Source organism: Anomaloglossus baeobatrachus, chromosome 8 (genome assembly GCF_048569485.1).
Source record: "Anomaloglossus baeobatrachus isolate aAnoBae1 chromosome 8, aAnoBae1.hap1, whole genome shotgun sequence".
Lineage (NCBI taxonomy): Eukaryota > Metazoa > Chordata > Amphibia > Anura > Aromobatidae > Anomaloglossus > Anomaloglossus baeobatrachus.
In genome coordinates this window covers 137,969,528-137,983,530 of record NC_134360.1, presented here as the reverse complement: position 1 = coordinate 137,983,530, position 14,003 = coordinate 137,969,528, and the positions used below count along the sequence as shown (strand labels likewise).

The 14,003-nt window shown below is 49.2% G+C and overlaps 1 protein-coding gene across 1 annotated transcript in view; it reads right to left on the bottom strand.

The window, feature by feature from the left end:
• The window catches only part of IVNS1ABP (influenza virus NS1A binding protein), a 72,294-nt gene extending 64,792 nt beyond the window's left edge, over positions 1-7,502 (bottom strand). Inside the window, exon 1 of the mRNA XM_075322027.1 lies at positions 7,232-7,502. The gene's annotated coding sequence lies outside the window, so the exon portion shown is untranslated. The remainder of the gene's footprint in view (positions 1-7,231) is intronic.
• Between the last annotated feature and the right edge of the window lie 6,501 nt (positions 7,503-14,003).

Sequence of the window (14,003 nt, the reverse complement as noted above, 5' to 3'; positions counted from 1 at the left end):
AGCTAGACTGGGAGGAGGCTTCTGACAGCTGCAGACGCTGGTAACCAAGGTAAACATCGGCCTTGGATACCCGATATTTATCTTGGTTACGAGTGTCTGCAGCTGCTAGGAGCAGGGCTGCCTGCACGCGTAACCAACGTAAACATCGGGTAACTAAGAGAAGTGGTTACGCGATATTTACCTTGGGTACGAGTGTCCGCAGCTCTCAGGTGGGGGAGAGGGAGGGAGGGAGGAAGGGGGAAAGACAGATAGAGAGAGAGAGGGTGAGGGAGGGAGGAGGAGAGAGAGACAGATCACGCGAGACTGGTTCTGGGCATGCTCAGTACTTTCTGGGCATGCTCAGTACAAAAGCAGGATCCTGTCTATCAGCACGCCAGCGTTCACCTGCGTTCGCGTGCGTTATAGTGCGGATCCGGTGACTTGCAGTATTTTGACGCAGCTCAAAAACGCTACAAGTAGCGTTTTTGAAACATGTTAAAAAACTGCAAGTCACCGGATCCGCACTATAACGCACGCAAACGCAGGTGAACGCAGGTGGACGCGAGTCCATTGCAAATGCATTGAAATGAAAACGCATTTGCACTGGATCCGTACTTCCGCTAAAATAACGTTTTCAACGGATGTTAAAAAGACGTAGTGTGAAACCAGCCTTAACTAACTGACCAAATATAGTTGGTTCATTTTCACATTGATAATTTTGTGCGGCCGACGAAGGTTGGCAGAAATTTCCTAATGGCCCCCGGCAGCAAAAAGGTTCCCCATCCCTGCTTTACAGCAACACGGTTATTTTAATTCAGATTTCATAAATCAATAGTGCACATGACAATAAGCAACTTTAGAATCTGCTTCTTTCTTGGCCAGAATTGATCAGACATTATAAAATTCTCAATTCTGAACTAAAATCTGTATTCAGTAAAAACTTTCCTATTACTGAAATAGAAGATATTCACTGGAATAGCCCTTGCCAGTGCCACCAGTAAGGCTAAGTTCACATTTCCGCTAAAATCTATCAGTCACAATCCGCTGCTCTTGTAAACAGCGGAATCCGTTTAGCGGATTCCGCTGCTCCCATAGACTTGTATGAGCAGCGGATTGTGACTGATGATGCTGCGTTGCACCCTCCGCCCGACTGATCAGTCGTGGAACGACTGACCGCCGGGCGGGAGGAACGCAGCATGTAACGTTTTTTGAGCAGCGAGATCCGTCGGATTTCGCTGCGCATGCTCTCTGGCTCCCTGCACACGTCACCAGCTTTGGTTGGTTACCCGATATTTACCCTGGTTACGGTGCAAGGAGCCAGCGCTAAGCGGTGTAGGCCCGTAACCAAGGTAAATATCGGGTAACCAAGGTAAACATCGGGTGCTTTGCTGTTACCCGATATTTAGGCTGGTTACGTGTGCAGGGAGGCCGACACTTCCCCGCTCGGCCCCGCCCCCTCCCGCACTCCGCACATGTATGTACACACACACACACACACACACACACACACCTGTCCCCAGCCATGCAGACAAGCACTGACACCCTCGTCTGGCCCCGCCCCCTGCTCGGCTCCGCCCCCTCCCGCACTTTGCATGTGCACACACACACATACATACATGCACATACACACACTCACTCACACATACACTCACCTGTCCCCAGCCATGCAGACCGCAGCACTTCTACTGACATCCTCAGCGCCTGGCCCCGCCCCCCGCTCGGCTCCGCCCCCTCCCGCACTTTGCATGTGCACACACATACATACATACATACATACATGCACATACACACACTCACTCACAGATACACTCACCTGTCCCCAGCCATGCAGACCGCAGCACTTCCACTGACATCCTCAGCGCCTGGCCCCGCCCCCCGCTCGGCTCCGCCCCCTCCCGCACTTTGCATGTGCACACACATACATACATACATGCACATACACACACTCACTCACAGATACACTCACCTGTCCCCAGCCATGCAGACCGCAGCACTTCCACTGACATCCTCAGCGCCTGGCCCCGCCCCCCGCTCGGCTCTGCCCCAGAACTCCGCCCCCCGCACACAACGGAATCCGACAAAGAATTCTGTTCTTTGTCATCCGTTGTACAGCGTTGAACAGCGCATCAGTCACATGCGTCAAGCGACGCATGTGACTGATACAAATCAACGGAAATGTGAACTTAGCCTAAGGCTAAGTTCACACTTCAGTTGTTTTCAATCCGTCAGGTCCGTCAGCAACGGATCAGTTGTTTTTTAGATGGCAACTGATGCAACTGATGTGTTTTTCACAGGATTCCTTTCACAGGAATCCTGTGAAAAAACGGATCAGTTGCGTCCGTTACATCCGCTGTGCGTCCGTTTTTTGACGGATCAGTCATGATCCGTCTGTGTTTGGGACAGCCCAGTGGGCGTGCCAAACATGCTGGGCATGCTCAGTAGAGCATGACGGAATCCTGCGCTGGATTCCGTTGTAAGACGGATTACGACGGAATCCAGCACCATAGACATACATTACAAGCTTGACGGATGGCGACGGATTCCTGTGCGGCGCGTTAATTTTGACGGCCCGAAAAACGTTACATTCTGCGTTGCTCCCCGCTCGGCGGTCAGTCAAAAACGACGGACCGCGACGCAGCGGATGCAACGCAGGGTCATCAGTCGCAATCCGTCACTAATAGAAGTCTATGGGGAAATACTGGATTCCTGCAAAATATTTTGCAGGATTCCTTAATTCCTCAAGGCTACGGATTGTGACTGATGCAAAACAACTGAAGTGTGAACTTAGCCTAAGAGGATAGTTACATGCTCCCTCCTGTGGGACCAGCAGCTAAAGCTATGCTATGTGGTGGGATGGAGGGGCCTACACAGGGCACAGCAGGGCAATACTATCAGGTTATCTCTGCACTAAACACAACTAATTGTGAGAATACAGAATTCTTTATTTACTATTGATTAGACCAGGTGTGAGGAACCTCCAGCCCGCAGGCCGTTTGCCCGTGATGACTTTTTCTGCGGCCCCCGGGCACATTCCTGGGAACCACATTGCTTGAGCGGCAGCCGCACTTTTGCAGGCGGCTGCCAGCCCTTTAAATCCCGCTGGGTGATGCGAGAAAGCACACGCATCCTGGCCTGTGGGTAGATGCTAGAATGTACGGGCTCCTTCCAGATCATGATTGCAGCCAGTACATTGTAACAGACTTACACCTAAAGATGCTAGAATGTACGGGCTTCTTCCGGGACTTGACTGCAGCCCGTATCTTCTAGGCTGAACCCTGGCCTGTGCTAGCATGCTCAGGGCTTACCTTGTGGGCGAAGTAAGCAGTGCGCTGCACTCCAATCACAGATGAGGTGCAGCAGATTTACTGGCCTCCCTGTTGTACAAGACTCCCAGACCCTTGTGTGACTTCTCTGCCCTCCCCCCCCCACCCCTCGTATTGTGACTCTGCAACTCATCACTGACCCCCCCATCCCGTCCTCTGTCCAGTGCTGTGTACCCCCTAGTGCTCTCCGTGCCCCCAGCCTCTCCTGTGATGTACGCGCCCCCAGCCTCTCCTGTGATGTATGCGCCCCCAGCCTCTCCTGTGATGTATGCGCCCCCAGCCTCTCCTGTGATGTACGCGCCCCCAGCCTCTCCTGTGATGTACGCGCCCCAAGCCTCTCCTGTGATGTACGTGCCCCCAGCATCTCCAGACTGAGACAAACCTGGAAAAACAGTTGTGAGCAACAACATGATCAATATCACCGAACGTCACAGCTGCACCAAAGAGAAGCAGTTCCAGCCACCACATTAGGGGTGAGTTAATTGTTTGACCAAATATAGCAGGGTAGTTTTCAAGTTGATAATTTGGTGCGGTCCCCGAAGGTTGGTAAAAAATTCAAAATGGCCCCCGGCAGTAAAAAGATTCCCCACCCCTGGATTAGACATCACTTGTTCATGGGATAGACCCTCTAACAGATGAGCTTGAAAGCCAAAAGCTGGTGAGGAACATTGTCTTCAGCTTTTAAGGCAAATGAGAGACATGTTCCCTGGTGTGCAGCAGTTAGCACCCCTAATGCAGGCAGTCTACCAGCACCAGTCTGTTACACATCTGAAGTACATGGTCTCTAAATTAATAATAATAGTAATTTATCAATTTAAGCAAATACATACAACCAATACATAGGGTAAAGTGTAATCTACCTCCCTCTCTGCCTATGGAGGTACATGGATGTTACAGATTCAACGACTGGGACTGAGCCTCTATCAAATAGAGCTGAAAAAAATCTGCAGCCACCTCAGTGCGCCATATGCATATGGTCCATTACATGATCATATGCAAGAGTGACTGTGTCCAGCAACCCTGTGCAGCCAGCTAATCCACAGTACTAAAAAAAACAGGGACAACAACACTTCAGTGTCACATATAAGTAAAACCAAAAACTGCCACAGAAGCACAAGATCAGTCTGTTAACACGTGTGAAGTGAAGTCTTCTCTAACACCTGAATGGGGTCCGGAAATGCTCAGTTCTGGAGCTGCTCAGTCATCGGATTCTGGCCATGGCCCGGTACAGCACATCTGCCTCACATTCAAATCAATAGGAGGCGGATGTTCAGTACCCGGGCAGCCCCGAAACATAGCATATCTAGGCAACTGCTACTGCCGCCAGCACCGAGAACAGCTGATTGGCGGGGGTGCCAGACCCCAGTCTACCATTAATCGAGGACCTATTCTAAGGATAGGCCATCAGTGTTATAGTGGTCAACCCCCTTAAGGTATACATTATCAGTTTTTCATGACAGGTCAAGTAAATGAATTATAGTCTATGGCTGATGGATTCAACAAGCAGATACCAAACAGTGGCATCGGTCAGCTATCAGCTAGAATGTAATCTTATAAACAGTCAGTCATGAAAAAACAATGGACAAAGCCGTCAAAGGGATCCTATAGCCCCAAAAGATCACTGCACACAATTTCGCGGTTACAAGGTAATGAAGGAAACCTTCACTGTAAAGTACAGCATATGGAAGTGCCGAATAGATCATTTCTGTGCCACAATCTGTATCAGGAAACGTCTCCACCCTCCCAGGTGTGTCACATATGTCCTAGTAAGGCTGCTTTCACACATCCGGTTTTTGCAGTGCGGCTCAAAAACCTATGCAACGAATGCGGCGAAAAACACGGATCCGTTGCATAAGTTTTTTCATGCGGCCCGTCCGTTTTTTGACAGATGCGGCTTGATACTGAGCATGCGCAGTGCAAAAAAACGCATCCGGTGGCTGGATACGTTTTTTGCCGCAGGACGCAGCATCCGGCGCCCATAGGCTTCCATTGTAAAACGTGGCGCATCGCGCCGTGGACGTTTTTTCACCACACAAAAAAAGTGCCAGGCAACGTTCCATCTGGCCACCGCATGGGCTAAATATGCCGCATCCGGCAAAAACCAGACGCAACGCAAGACCATGCGGCACAATACGGCGCTAATGTAAGTCTATGGGGAAAAAACGCAACCGGCGGCCAAAAAAAAAACGGTTGCGTTTTTTCTGCAAAGCGCCGTATTGTGCCGCTCAGCAAAAAACGGATGTGTGAAAGCAGCCTAAGTCAAATACAAGACGTGTCCTTTGCGTGTGGGAACACAGCAAATAAGGCTACTTTCACACATCCGGTTTTTGCTCTGCGGCACAATACGGCGCTCTGCAGAAAAATCGCAACCGTTTTTTTTGCCGCCGGTTGCGGTTTTTTTTGCATAGACTTACATTAGTGCCGTATTGTGCCGCATGGGCTTGCGTTCAGTCCGTTTTTTGCCGCATGCGGCAGATTTAGCCGATGCCGCTGCGGCGCATTTTTCAATGCATGCCTATGGACGACGGATGCGGCGCGATGCGGAAAAACCGCATCCGGCTGTCGCATGCGGTTTCTTCTACTGCGCATGCTCAGTAGCATGCCGCAACCGGAAAAAAACGGACGGGCCGCATGTAAAAACGTATGCAAAGGATGCGGTGTTTTCGCCGCATCCGTTGCATAGGTTTCACAGCCGGATTGAGCCGCACTGCAAAAACCGGATGTGTGAAAGTAGCCTAATACGTACACAATTATCAATGCTCCATGCCAACAAAATCTCAATATAAACAAAGTCCAATCCAGAGAGATGATGGCTTTATGTAATGAGATCCAGCTATTTAACCCATTAACAAACCATGCTGTCATGGAGCGTGTCAGGACATTGCAGTGGGCGCAGCAGCAGAGCAGCTCCACAGAGGCAGATGCCGGTTACATTATATAGCCGACATCTACCTCTAACTGTTTATTGCGGAAAGCAGCATTTAAGCGCAACAATCTCAAACGTCAAGTTAAGCTGTCATCCGCACCCGCTGGGTTGCTATGACAGCCCCATGCCGGTCATGTGATCTCTCTTGTGACATTTTAGCCTGTGGCTGGCATCATAGCAGACAGTGATTCTCACTATATACAAGAATACTGTGCTATTTCTGTATATAGTACACATGATCCCCTACACAGACTAAACGGTAAAAAGAAAAAAAAAAACATTAAAAAAATAAATAAACCCCCCCCCCTTTCCCTGCTAACAATATAAATAAGTAGAAAAAAAAAACCTTACATTTAAGGTGTTCTGAAAAGTCCAATCTATGAAAATGTAAAACTAAAGCAAAACCAAAAGTAAAGAAAACCTGACAACTCCAGAAAAATAATAAGAAGCGATCACAGCGTCAGATCTACCCAAGCAGTAAGAATAAGACGCCCAGAGACACCCACAGAGGGCAGGGCAACAGATTTGGAGAACGGGGGCTGTTTTTTTTCACAATAAATGAATAAAATAAAAAATGCAACTTTGGTACAGTCACAATGGTCCTGACCCGGACAGTCAGATTTCCATTATAAAATACAGGACGAACAGCAAAAAAAAAAAAAATAAAAAAAAGAAAACAAAAACTAAAATAATGGTGGAATTTATTTTTTCCAATTTCACTTCACTTGGATTTTTTTCATTATCCAGTGGATGCCGCCATAAAACATACAACTAGTAAAAAACAAGCCCTCACATAGCCATCAATGGGAAAAGAAGAATGGGAGGGAAAAAGGAAAAATCACTCCGTCCTGAAGGGGTTAACTGGAACCTGGTGACGGATGTCTGGAGGACGTGTGCACAGATGAAGCTGCAGACGGTCAGAGCACGGTGACATATACCGGGGTGACAGCACAACGGAGAAACGGACAACACAAGAGCAAAACTAACAATGGCCGAAACTAACCAGAGCCCCCGCCAGTGAGGCCGCCTGATGTATTGTCCCTGCAGGGCCGTGGGAGCGGAGGGATACGGCCGCCTGAGGTCACCTGTCTGCCCGGGCAGCGAGGAGCGGAGGGATACGGCAGCTGATGTCACCTGTACGGCCAGAACGCCAGGAGCGGAGGGATACGGCAGCCTAATGTCACCTGACGGACCGCGAGGAGCGGAGAGACACCACAGCCTGTCTGCCGCCCTGTGCCCAACACGCAGAAAGCGCCTAGCGGAAGGGACGGAGACGTCACTAGGGGGTGTGGCAACGTGAGGCCACTCACGTGACGTGCCTAGAAGGAGGAGTGAGGGAAGACAGCGGCGACAGTGCAGGCGCGCGTCACTAGGAGGCTTGTATACACTGGGCATCATGTTGTCAAGGTGACGGAAGCTAGACCTGAGACAATGAAGCATAAGGGACTGTAAGAAAAGTGTGGAGATCAGGGGCGTAAAAGGAAAGAGGCTGACAACAGAAAATATTGGGAGAAAGACAGACATAAGGGAAAAGGGAGTCCGGGGCGCGTACCAGTCCGAATCAACTGCTGCATAGTTATTGTAATATGTCCGTGTATAGAGAAATATATACAGGGATGTCGGACAGATACCCTATACACAGTGTCAGCCTCGGGGAGCAATAGCCCAGCAGTATTATTATTATTATTATAGCGCCATTTATTCTATGGCGCTTTACATGTGAAAGGGGTATTCATAATAGGGACAAGTACAATAATCATAAACAATACAAGGCACAGATAGGTACAGGAGGAGAGAGGTCCCGGACCACGAGGGCTCACAGTCTACATGAGGAGAGAGGACCTTGCCCACGAGGGCTCACAGCCTACAGGAAGAGAGAGGACCCTGGTCGCGATGGTTCACAATCTACAGGTGGTATTCTGTCTCTTCCTGGTAGCAATGAATCCAACCGCTCTAATTATCAGTCCCTTAGATAACTGTATGATTTTACTCACTCTACCGGCTTCCACAGATAGTTCAACTCAGCCCAAACGATGACTTGTAGAAAGACAAGGAGAAACGCTGTCGTTTTCTTCTAGAATCTTGTATTAAATTCAAAGTAAAGGCAGGTGAAAAGGAATAATCTGTACAGGGTTGCAGACATGTCTCTTCAGTAATGATTCCTCTAGACTAAACTGAAGGAGAAGGGAGGAGCTTTCTATACAGAAGCAAACTAAGGGATGAACATAGGGACAAACTTCATACAGTCTAATCTACCTAGTAACAATAAAGGAATTTCCTGATAGGAGGAAAAATATGCAATGCAAGAATTATATACAACAGGTTGTTCCCATTCATGGGACACAACACTCCCCGTCTGAAATCATGTAAGGAGTCGATCCTGTCCCTCGATGTCACGAAGCCTGTAACGAGAAAAGAGACAAACACAAAAAATGCAACCGTAATGCACTGAATTGAAGTCCATGCTTTGTTGATGACGCATTGTCCTTGCGTAAAAATGTAAAAGTAGAAAAATGTAAAAAATGAATCCAAGTTCAACAAACCCATCTTCAGATTGAGGAAGCCGCAAACATGCCAACTCTTCCTCCAACGGTAAGGTTTTAATCCAAAGGAAAAGTTCAAGGTTCAATTGGACACGGACAGCTGTGTCTCCATACAGCAGGGGTAAGGAAAGGTACGCTCCCCGCCGTGGCAGTGTCCAACGACAAAGTTAGTTCATGTAACGTCCTCCTTTGGTAAAGGTAGCATGAGTTCGGTGACTGGACGAATCACACACATGTGCCAGCCGTGGCACGTTGAAGACTTGTAGTCGGTGAAACAGTGAGCAATGTGAATAAGACAAGCTACGGCTCGTACCTCAGGTGACCAACTTGAGAAGCGCTCGAAGCGATGAGGTCTCAACTTCTGTTCTGATGTCAGTGAAGTGTAGCGAGCGGTGACGACCGGTCTAATTTCCTTGTCGGATTCTGGTTCCACCAGCTCGTACATGTTGCCGACGTAGTTATCGCAGGTCTCCTCGTATAAGATACTTGGAGGTGTCAGCCACATGTTGTCGCCGAGTTTGGACGCAGCAGTGAGTCTCGTTCCTTGGTCAACTGGGTTTTGTTCGGTGGGAATGTAGTGCCACTGTTCAGCATGATCTCTGTTGAGGATATTTTGCGTAATCTCGACAAAGCATTTCTCCATCTCTGGTTGTCTTTCCAAAGTGCGTTTTAGAGAGGAGGACCTTGCGGTTGCTTGCTGGGAGTTGTTTGGCAACCTTGGCCTTGGAGACCGAAAGGGTAATGGGACTACCCAACTGTTAGAGTCGTTTTGAGAGAACTCTTTATCCATAATCTTTATGAATTCTTTGTCTTCTCTCATCTGAGCCAATTTGTTGTCTTCATTTGTAGACTCGAACGCTGTGGACCCGAAGTCGTCATCCCAGAGATGATATGCGTCCGCGCAGTCGGGAGGCTGCTGTTGCCACCTGGTGTCGCTCAGTCTCTCTTTCACCCCGTAGTGATGTGGACATGGTTGAAAGTGAGTGCCGCGACCGTTTGGGAGGATGTGCGTCTTGTAGGAGGAGATTGCGTTGGGACTCTTCACTTTGCCTACGCAGACGTTTTCTATGATCACCCAGCCTAAGTCGTAGCGCTGAGCGAATGGCGCATCGTGTGGCCCGTTGATGTGTTGGCGTACTTTGTGTAGCTGGAGGATGTCCCTTCCAATCAGAATCAGGATTTTTGCACTATGATCAAGAGGTGGGATCTTGCTGGCGATAGTTCTCAGGTGAGGGTGGTGAAGAGCTGCCTCTGGTGTTGGAATCTGTTCCCGGTTAGCCGGTATCTGGTTGCACTCGACGAGCGTCGGTAGAGGTATCTCTACGGTATTTTCAAGAGATGTTACCACGAGACCACTGGCTCTTCTTCCGCAAGCTTCTGAGATGCCGCTGCAAGTACCTAGTGTATAAGGGTAGGCATTTCCTTTTAAGCCGAACAAGTCGAAGAGTTCAGACCTGGCAAGTGACCTGTTACTCTGGTCGTCCAGGATGCTGTACACCTTCACGGCCCTTTCTGGGTGACCTTTGGGATATACCCTTACTAGGCATATTTTCGCACAAGACTTGTCCCAGAGATCTTCTCCGCAGACTGCGGTGCACGAGGAGGATACTGTGAGGTGGTTTGCAGCTTGGCCTGTACTCTCCCCGCCATGACTTGTGGTAGGAGAAGGTGTAGGTGCAGGATCAGGCTGAGATGGGTGCAGCGCTTGTACGTGATCTGTGCTGTCACACTCCATGCACTTAATTGTAACCTTACAGTCCTTGGCAAGGTGTTCTGTAGAGGCACAACACCTGAAACATACCCCAAACCTTTTCAAGAGTTCCTTTCGTTCTTGAAGGGGTTTCTTCCTGAAGCCAATGCACTTCTTCAGGGGATGTGGCAGTTTGTGAATAGGACACTGGCGGTTCGGATTTTCTGCCTTCTCGCCTTCATTGCCCTTGTCTGGTGCTGACGTTGGTGTAGGTGGTAGAACGTCGGTCTTCTTGACTGATACTGGGTCCCTACATCTTCTGTCATTTTGATGAGGGCTCTCATATCTGGGAGCTGGTGAAGTGGAGTCGGTGGGTTCTCCACAGGTGAAGCTGGGGTCTGCCTTACGTTCCGCAATGCCGTTGATAAACTCGCAGAAGTAGGAGAATGGAGGGAAGGACACTTGGTTCTCTTTTTTATAGTTTGTTCCTACCGTGGTCCACCTTTCCTGCACGTTGTAAGGTAACTTGGCGACTATGGGTTTCACCCCACGAGCGGTGTCCAGGTAGCTGAGGCCAGGTAAGTGTGTGTCTGTTTTGGCCAGCTGGAGCTCAGACAGCAGGTCGCTGAGTTCCTGGTACTTTGAAGCATCCTTGCCAGATATTTTGGGAAGGTTGTATAGTTGTTTCAGCAATGCATCTTCAATTGCTTCAGGACAGCCGAAGCCTTTCTCTAGTCTGTCCCATGCGGTTGCGAGACCAGTTGTTGGGTCGCTGATGTAGACGGATCTGAGTCTCTTGATTCTCTCAGTAGACCGTGGCCCTAGCCACCTGATTAGCAAGTCCAGCTCTTCAGCAGCTGTAATGCCGAGGTCACGCGTTGCGGTTTTGAAGGCACACTTCCACCCTCTGTAGTTTTTGGGCTGGTCGTCAAACTTTGTGAGACCGGTGTTGGTGAGTTCTCGGCGGATCATGTACCTCGCAAAGTCGGACATGTCTGATCTTTCCGACATTGGGGGCACATTTGCGGACTGCGTGGTGCTGGTTGCGTGATTCATAGCTTCTTGGTTCGGGAACATGGGAAAGTATGGAGTGGCGTAGGCGTTTAGACCAGTGATCGGTTTGGTGTGTACAATCTCTGTTGTATACGGCGCCGGAACTACATAGTTGTTGGGAGTGTAGCGCCTTGCCGGCATGTTAGGTTGCATGTAGACATGGGCATACGGAGGTTGCTGATGTGCATGGTGTGGCTGTGTATTGGAATATGAAGCTGGTTCAGGCTTGAAAGTCTGAGGTGCATTGGACTGACCTGGAAGGCTGGTGTAGGTGGATCAGTGTCTTGAGGCTCTGGAGTAGTATTAGCACTGACGGGAATGTTGATGGTCGTTGGCAGTTCGTCGGCTTGGCTCAGCACGTAATCTCTTGTACGCTTAAGTGAGTCTTCTGTGTCGAGATCACACAAACTGGCGCTGCCTTCTTGGCTCCCACCCAGAGCTTGCTCAAAGACTTTTAGCCTTGCCATGGCCGCCACATGTTCACATTCCTTCTGAAGGGCTTCAATTTCTGCTTTTTTGCGTGCAGATTCTGCAATTGTCTCTGCTTCCTTGCGTGCAGATTCTGCTTTCATCTCTGCTTCTCTGCGTGCAGATTCTGCTTTCATCTCTGTTTCTTTGCGTGCAGATTCTGCTTTCATCTCTGCTTCTCTCTGGGCGAAGATGGCATGTACTTTTGTTGTTTCTGCTTCAGCGCGCGCCTTTATAAGCTGCTCGCTGAGGGTTGAGTACCTTGATGAGCCTGATTTGAGTGAGTGCCTTGAGCTCTTAATGGACCTGGATTTGTAAGATGCCGCTCCTGACATTTGCGCCATTTTTGCTTCAGTCTCGCTCACAATGTCACTCACAGTTTGGTCTCGTTCAGCATTAAGTTGTTGGAAGTCCTGTAGTTCTTTTTGAGACTCGGACGTATTTGATCTCAGCAGGGTAGAGGAATATTTTTTACAAATCTCTTTGTAAGACTGGTATGCTGAGTACAGTTGTTCCAGGGCTCCCTCTGGTGGTAGCTCACGAGCACCGGGCGCAGATAAAACAGTCCCTTGTTTTTGCACTCTTTGCCACAATAATGCTGTGTGGGTAAGCAGTTCACTTCTGGCTGTTTCTAGGTCCTCTTTAACTTTCCATGTTGGTTTGGTCAACCGCTTAGCTCTTTCACTGTAATTTAAGTCTGAGTCCCTGTCTTCCTCTTGTTGCTTTAAAGCAGGTAGTGAAATTGTTCTTTTTGACTCCATCAGGAAGGGTGAATGCTGCTCTGCACTGGTTGTCAGGGAAGCAATACAATGTTGCAATCTCTGCAGCCAGCAGTCTGTGTTTGCAGGATGTATTTGCAAAGTCTCTGGCTGCAATTTACAATTAGCTTATGGGGGAGTCTTGGTTTATTATTATTATTATTATTATTTATTTATAGAGCACCATTAGTTCCATGGTGCTGTACATGAGAAGGGGGGTTACATACAAAATACATATACAAGTTACAGTAGACAGACTAGTACAGAGGGAAGAGGGCCCTGCCCTTGTGGGCTTACATTCTATAGGATTATGGGGAGGAGACAGTAGGTGGGGTGTAGATGGGGCAGCAGCTCCGCACGGTGGTGGGGCGGCAGCTCCGCACGGTGGTGGGGCGGCAGCTCCGCACGGTGGTGGGGCGGAAGCTCCGCACGGTGGTGGGGCGGTAGCTCCGCACGGTGGTGGGGCGGCAGCTCCGCATGGTGGTGGGGCGGCAGCTCCGCACGGCGGTGGGGCAGTGAGGTCATTGAAGGTTATAGGCATTTCTGAACAGATGAGTCTTTAGGTTCCGTTTGAAGTTTGCAAGTGTAGTAGATAGTCTGATGTGTTGAGGCAGTGAGTTCCAGAAGACTGGGGATGCTCGGGAGAAGTCTTGGAGGCGATTGCATGAGGAGCGAATGAGAGAGGAGGAGAGAAGGAGATCTTGGGAGGACCGGAGATTACGTTTTGGAGTGTAGCGAGATATTAGTTCAGAGATATATGGAGGAGACAATTTGTGGATGGCTTTGTAAGTCAGTATTAGTAGTTTGAATTGGATACGATGGAAGATTGGGAGCCAGTGAAGGGACATGCAGAGAGGAGAAGCGGGGTGGTAGTGAGGAGAGAGGTGGATCAGTCGGGCAGCAGCATTAAGGATGGACTGAAGAGGGGCGAGCGTGTTAGCAGGGAGACCACATAGGAGGATGTTGCAGTAGTCGAGGCGGGAGATTATGAGAGCATGCACTAGCATTTTTGTAGATTGAGATTTGATGAAGGGGCGGATTCTGGAAATATTTTTGAGTTGAAGACGACAGGAGTTGGTGAGGGATTGAATGTGTGGTATGAAGGACAAGGCAGAGTCAAAGGTCACTCCGAGGCACCGAACTTTGGGTGCTGGGGAGAGCGTGATGTTATTTATTGTAATAGATAGATCAGGTAGAGAGTTTAGGTGAGATGGAGGAAAGATGATCAGCTCAGTTTTGGCCACATTGAGCTTTAGGAAGCGA